Below are 6,152 nucleotides of genomic sequence, written 5' to 3'. Positions count from 1 at the left end.
CCCTACTGCGGATAAACAGCTTTTGTTTGTGTGCATTAATCAACAAACACCTATGGCCTGTCCCCCTGCAGCAGGCTCCGTGCTAGGCACTAAGGAGGACACCTACACAAGGCGCCCAGCCCCTGCTCTCTGAGGGGGGTGAACCAGGAAAGAGACACTTCACGGCTGAGCTGGTTCTCTGTGCTTTAAGTTGAAAAGCATGATCAGATCAAAGGACACAGAGTCTTGCTGGGCCCATTTCATGGGATTGACTTGGAAACCAGATGTCAATTTTAAGTTAGGGCTGTATTTCCTTTTTTTTTTTTTTTTTTAAATATATTTTATTGATTTTGTACAGAAAGGAAGGGAGAGAGACTGTCAGGCTCAGGTCCACTGGCTGGAGAAAGCTCCTTTTTGCTGGCTCAGGCAAAGAAAGGCCTTGAGGTCCATATTGATTGATCTAGTTGATGTGACATCCCACCTTTAACCCGAACCAATCAGTGGCCAGAGGGATGAGATGTGGTAATCTGAATCATATTCAACCTTGTAGCCTAGAGAGGCACTCTCTCGACTGAGGTAAGGGATGGGCCCCTCAAACCGCCCCCTCCCCCAATTGGGGCTTTTGTCTAAAGGAGGGGGGCATGGGACTGGCGAGTCCCCTACTGACCTTTTGCCAAAATTTTAGTACTCCAAATAAAGTTGCCAAGTATTCCAAATAATGTTGCCAAGAATCCTCTTAGGAGTGAACTGAAAACAACAGAAATGTAATGTTTCTTACCCTCAGCTCTGTGAATCAGACTCACTGTAATTTTAAGAAAACCCACTCCTTAAACTGATGCATACAAAGGAAATGCTTCCTATGAAGAAATGTCTATAATGTTAGTCTGACATGCTAGTCACTAATTAATCTTGTGTTTTCAGTAACAGGGACCAATTGGAATCTTAAGCTATCTGAAGCAAAAAAACGCAAAGTTCTCAGGTTATGAACAACCTAATCTCTCTGGGTATTTGGATGTGGGTCAGTCACAGGAGTATTGGGTGTAAAGCTGCTGTTTCTCCCTTTAGCCCTGCGGACTGCCCAAGAGAAAATGCTGAATACACAAGGAACTTCTCATTAGCCTGGAGAACCTGGCTAATGAGGCCTTTTGCTAAGTGTAGGCGCCACCTGGTGGCCAATAAACACACCTACTTGCTGGTGTTTTTCAAAGACTTACATACAACACAGTCAACATTAGACAGGAAATACCAAGAGGGAATAAAGAGGCCATCGGGACATACCCCAAATAATTTTAAACTGGGACTCCAACAAAAACCTGTGTTGAACGTTCACATCAGTACTATTTATAATAGCCCAAAGGTCAAAACATCCCAAATGTCCATCAACAAGTGAATGGATAAATGAAATGTGATTGTGTCCACATAATGTAAAATTACTCAAGCATAAAAAAGCAGGAGGCACTGACACATGCTACAGCATAGATGAACCTCAAGAAACATGCTAAGTGAAAGAAGACAGACACAAAAGGCCACATGTTGTATGAGTCCATATATATGACATGTACAAAATGGGGTAAATCCAAAGATTAGATTGGTGGTTTGCCAGGGACTGGGAAAAGTTACTACTTAATGGACACAGGGATTCATTCCTTTTGGAACTAGACAGAGGTGATGGCTGCACAACATTGTTGGTACTAAGTGCCACTTGAACGGTTCACTTTAAAATGATCAGTTGTGCCCTAGCCGTTTTGGCTTGGTGGATAGAGCATCAGCCTGCGGACTGAAGGGTGCCTCATACCCTGGCTCTGAACCAGAAAAAGGCCCCTCCCTCCGCCAGGCTGGTGCTCTGATTTCAGATTTCTAGCCTCCAGAACTGTGAGAAATTTCTGTTGTTTATAAGCCACCCAATCTGTGGCATTTTTTCATAGCAGCCTCAACAGACTAAGGCAGCACCTGACCCTCGCTCATTTCTAACCCCTACTGCCTCCTCTCTTCAATCCCATTGTCAGGGATAGAGTTACGAATGTCAGTGCTGTATATTATGTGGTAATAGTAGCAGTAGTAATAATAATAATAATGGTCAGCTGAGTATTTAATGGTATATTTTAAAAGCTACATCAAAATGCTATGTAAACTTAATAAACAGCAGTTTTCTCTTGGCTAAAAAAAAAAATGCTATGTTCATGTGCATTTGCAATAATCCATTTCTCAGGTGGAAAGTGTGGACAGTTGTCACATGAGATCCTATAATTCCTTGGGTATTTTGCCTTTTCAGAATCCCACTTTCCACTTGAGCTTCAAAAGGCTACCAAGTGAAGTTGATTAACGGGTACAGCGTTTCAGTTTTGCAAGATTAAAAAGTTCTGGAGATTGGTTGTACAATGCGAATGTATTTAACATCACTGAGCAACATAGACATCTTAGAAATGGTTAAAATGGTTATATGTGTTTTGCAACAAGACAGTAATTTTTTAAAAATATATATTTTATTGATTTTGTACAGAGAGGAAAGGAGAGAAATAGAGAGTTAGAAACATCGATGAGAGTCATCGATCAGCTGCCTCTTGCACATCCCCTACTGGGGATATGCCCGCAACCAAGGTACATGCCCTTGACCGGAATCGAACCCGGGACCCTTCAGTCCCCAAGCCAACGCTCTATCCATTAAGCCAAACCGGTCTCGGCGAAACAGTAATTTTTCAAAGAGGCCACCAAGTAAGGCATCTGAGAAGCTATCTCAGGAGACAGATAATGTTTCGGTTGCTCCCAAAGGAGAGACCCAAGCCAGTCAGCGAACGGTGAGGGGGGCAGGCAGGAGTCCTCCCACAACAGGCACAGAAGGCTGTGTGTGGGCCAGCTGCGGCCAGGCCCGGGAGGTGGTCCCGGAAGTCTGAGCAGCCCAGCAGGGGCGCTGTGGAATGGCAGCTGCACTGTGGATGTGGGGTTGGCCTTGATGATTGCAAGTTCAGCAAATGCTAGAACTTTAGATAAAAAACCAACCAACCAGTGCATGCTTTTACATTATAGGAGAATGTAACTTCATATATTCTTGGTACCTTTCCAGTAGGAATCCGCTGCTAAAGATTTATCCAAGAGAACAAACTGGACAAGTGCACAAAGCATGCTAGGAAAGAGCACTATTTTTAAATATTAAATTGGTTTCAGAGAAGAAGGGAGATGGGGAGAAACAGAAACACCAATGATGAGAGCGAATCATTGACTGGCTGCCTCCTGCACGCCCCCTACTGAGGATTGGTGAACACTCAACCACTGAGCTATGATGGTCAGACAAGAGCACTATTTTTAAGAGCAGAAAACTTCAAACAACTTAAATGTTCATTAAAAAACCAGTGACCACTCGGTGGCATTCGGACGCCACTCTAAATATCAAATGAAGATTTTTGGAGGGGTGGAGGATGTGGGACAGGAAGTGCAGAGAGACAGGAACACTGCTCCTTTTTCCTCTCCTCTCTCTGAAGACTGACTTTCTCCACTTTAATATTCATAAGGCCAACAGTGACTACCTCTGCCTGGACAACACAATCTACAACTGGTTTAATGTTCCAATCTCAATTCGCAGGAGACTCTTATGGATCAGCTAGGGTCTGATGTCCATTCCCAAGTCAGTCAACTGTGACCGGGAGATGGGGGTCACATGACACTCATTTGTGGTTACATCCATTCCCTAAGCAGCTGCTGCTTGGTGAGAGACATCCTGGAGATGTCTACACTCCATCAGATTTGTCCAGAATCAACTGGCAGCATCTGCATCACCAGGCAGCTTCTTCTTTTTAAAAATAATTTTATAGGAGAGAGGAGAGATTGATTTATTGTCCCACTTATGTATGCATTCATTGGTTGATTACTGTATGTGCCCCGACGAGGGATTGAACCCACAACCTGGTGTATTGCCCGGTGTATAGATCTTGGGCCTTCAGATCTAATGGTGATCGCCTTGTTGGGTTTTGGACTTGCTTGGAACCCACAACCCCTACCTTCCTTCTAATTTCTCCCTTTTAGACTGAGAATGTCTATCCTATGCCTGTCCCATGATTGCATTTTGAAAGCACATAATCTGTTTTACAGGTTCACAGCTGGAGAGGAATTTTGCTTCAAGATGAATCATATGTAGAGTTTCTTGCACATTTGACTTACAGGATATGTAGATACTCTGGACTTGAGAGTTGATCCTGGAGAGTTAAGACTTTTGGAGTGTTGGGAATGTGTTTTGCATGTAAGGACATGTTTGTTTTTTTTTTTTTTGGGGGGGGGAGGTCAGAGGGGGGGGCTATGCTGTTACAGCAGCCTGAGCAGACCAAGACAGACCACATTTTCCTTGTGGTGTCCTCGGTTTGACTTTGCTGAAAAGCCACTGCTTAATTTCGGTATTGGCTGCCATCTAGGGACTTAAAAATTTCAAAACTATCAAGTTCTGGCTCCTTATTGTTTAATAAGTCATTTCTCTCTGTACATTTTACCATAAGCAGCAAGAATATACCAGGCAGCACCTTCAGCTTAGAAACTGCCTTAGATTACTCAGTTCATTAGAAACACTTTCTTGCCGAAACCGGTTTGGCTCAGTGGATAGAACGTCGGCCTGCGGACTGAAAGGTCCCAGATTTGATTCCGGTCAAGGGCATGTACATTGGTAGCGGGCACATCCCCGGTAGGGGATGTTCAGGAGGCAGCTGGTCGATGTTTCTCTCTCATCGATGTTTCTAGCTATCTATCCCTTTCCCTTCCTCTCTGTGAAAAATCAATAAAATATATTAAAAAAAACACTTTCTCTTTCCACATACAGATGACAGTGTGGCTAAATCTTTTGCCACTATGTAAAATCTTTTGCCACTAAGATCCTTTTCCCTCCAGTTCCAATAATGTGTCCCTCACTTCCTTTTGAGCCCTCACTGGCAGCATCTTCAAAGTCCAGATTTCTAAGTTTATTAAAGATAATTTAGGTTTTCTAAACACTCCTCAAGATTTTTTTAGTCTCTGTCCATAGCCTGTTCCAAACTACTCCCACATTTTAGTTAGTTATGACAGTACCCCACCTCCAGGAACCAAAAATCTGTATTATGTTATCTATGTTATATGACAAATTACTCCAAATCTTCGTGCCATAAAAAGACTTCATTCTTTTTGTTGTTGTTGACGCTAGTACAGATGCCCCATCCCTCCCTTTGCCCCTCTCCACCCAGTCCTTGGCCCCCTTCCCTCTGGTCATCACCAAACCGTCATCTGTGTCCTTGGGTCATGCATATATGTTCTTTGGCTAATCCTGTCACCTTCTTCATTGAGGGAGCGTGAGAGACACACACGTCTATCTGTCTATATATATGTAAAAGGCTAATATGCAAAGTGTCCCCCCAGGAGTTGGACCGGGAGTTCGATAGCTCGCTATGATGCTGACCACCAGGGGGTGGTGTGGAATGAAGGAAGGCCCCAGGTCTAGGGACCTTACCCATGCATGGATTTTGTGCACCAGGCCTCTAATCAATGACAAGAGAGAATCATCAACTGATGCCTCTTGCATGCCCCCTACTGGGAATCGAGTTTACAACCTGGGCATATGCCCTGAGCGGGAACCTAACCTGTGACTTATTTCCTGGGTTCACACACAACCACTGAGCCACACCCTCTTGGGCTCCAATAGCTTTTTTTCTTTTCTTTCTTTCTTTTTTTTTTTTTTTTTTTTACACATAACATTGGAACTTTTAATTTTCTAATTAAAATTCAAGTTGCTAAAAGTGGATACAGTAGACACCTGGACAGCCAATTTGGAAGAAGCTTCATTTGGGAGAGAGAGAGAAAAAAAAGAGAATTTCTTTACCTGACTGCTTTGGATCTCTACTCTAAGCCTTTCTCAGTGTGTAAAGTGAAACTCTACCTCATCCAATTGCCTCTTTAAAAAAAAGTTTTTTTAAATTGATTTCAGAGAGGAAGGGAGAGGGAGAGAGAGACAGAAACATCAATGATGAGAGAATCATTGATCAGCTGACTCCTAAACATCGCTCCCTCCCCCCCCTCGGGGATTGAGCCCGCAACGGGAATGAAACCGGGACCTTTCAGTCTGCAGGCCAACACACTATCCACTGAGCCAAACCAGCCAGGGCTTCAATAGCCTCTGAATAGCCCTCCTTGTCTTCATTCCTGCCCCTCCCACCCCTCGCCCATAT

At 43.7% G+C, this 6,152-nt stretch overlaps 1 protein-coding gene across 2 annotated transcripts in view; it reads left to right on the top strand.

Annotated features, from left to right (window-relative positions):
• Positions 1-6,152, top strand: part of ACAD10 (acyl-CoA dehydrogenase family member 10) — a 151,688-nt gene that overhangs the window by 56,416 nt on the left and 89,120 nt on the right. The window lies entirely within an intron of this gene.

The sequence above is a fragment of the Pipistrellus hanaki genome, assembly GCF_964339955.1.
Source record: "Pipistrellus hanaki genome assembly, chromosome: 19".
Classification (NCBI taxonomy): domain Eukaryota; kingdom Metazoa; phylum Chordata; class Mammalia; order Chiroptera; family Vespertilionidae; genus Pipistrellus; species Pipistrellus hanaki.
This window is presented reverse-complemented; position numbering and strand designations above follow the sequence as displayed.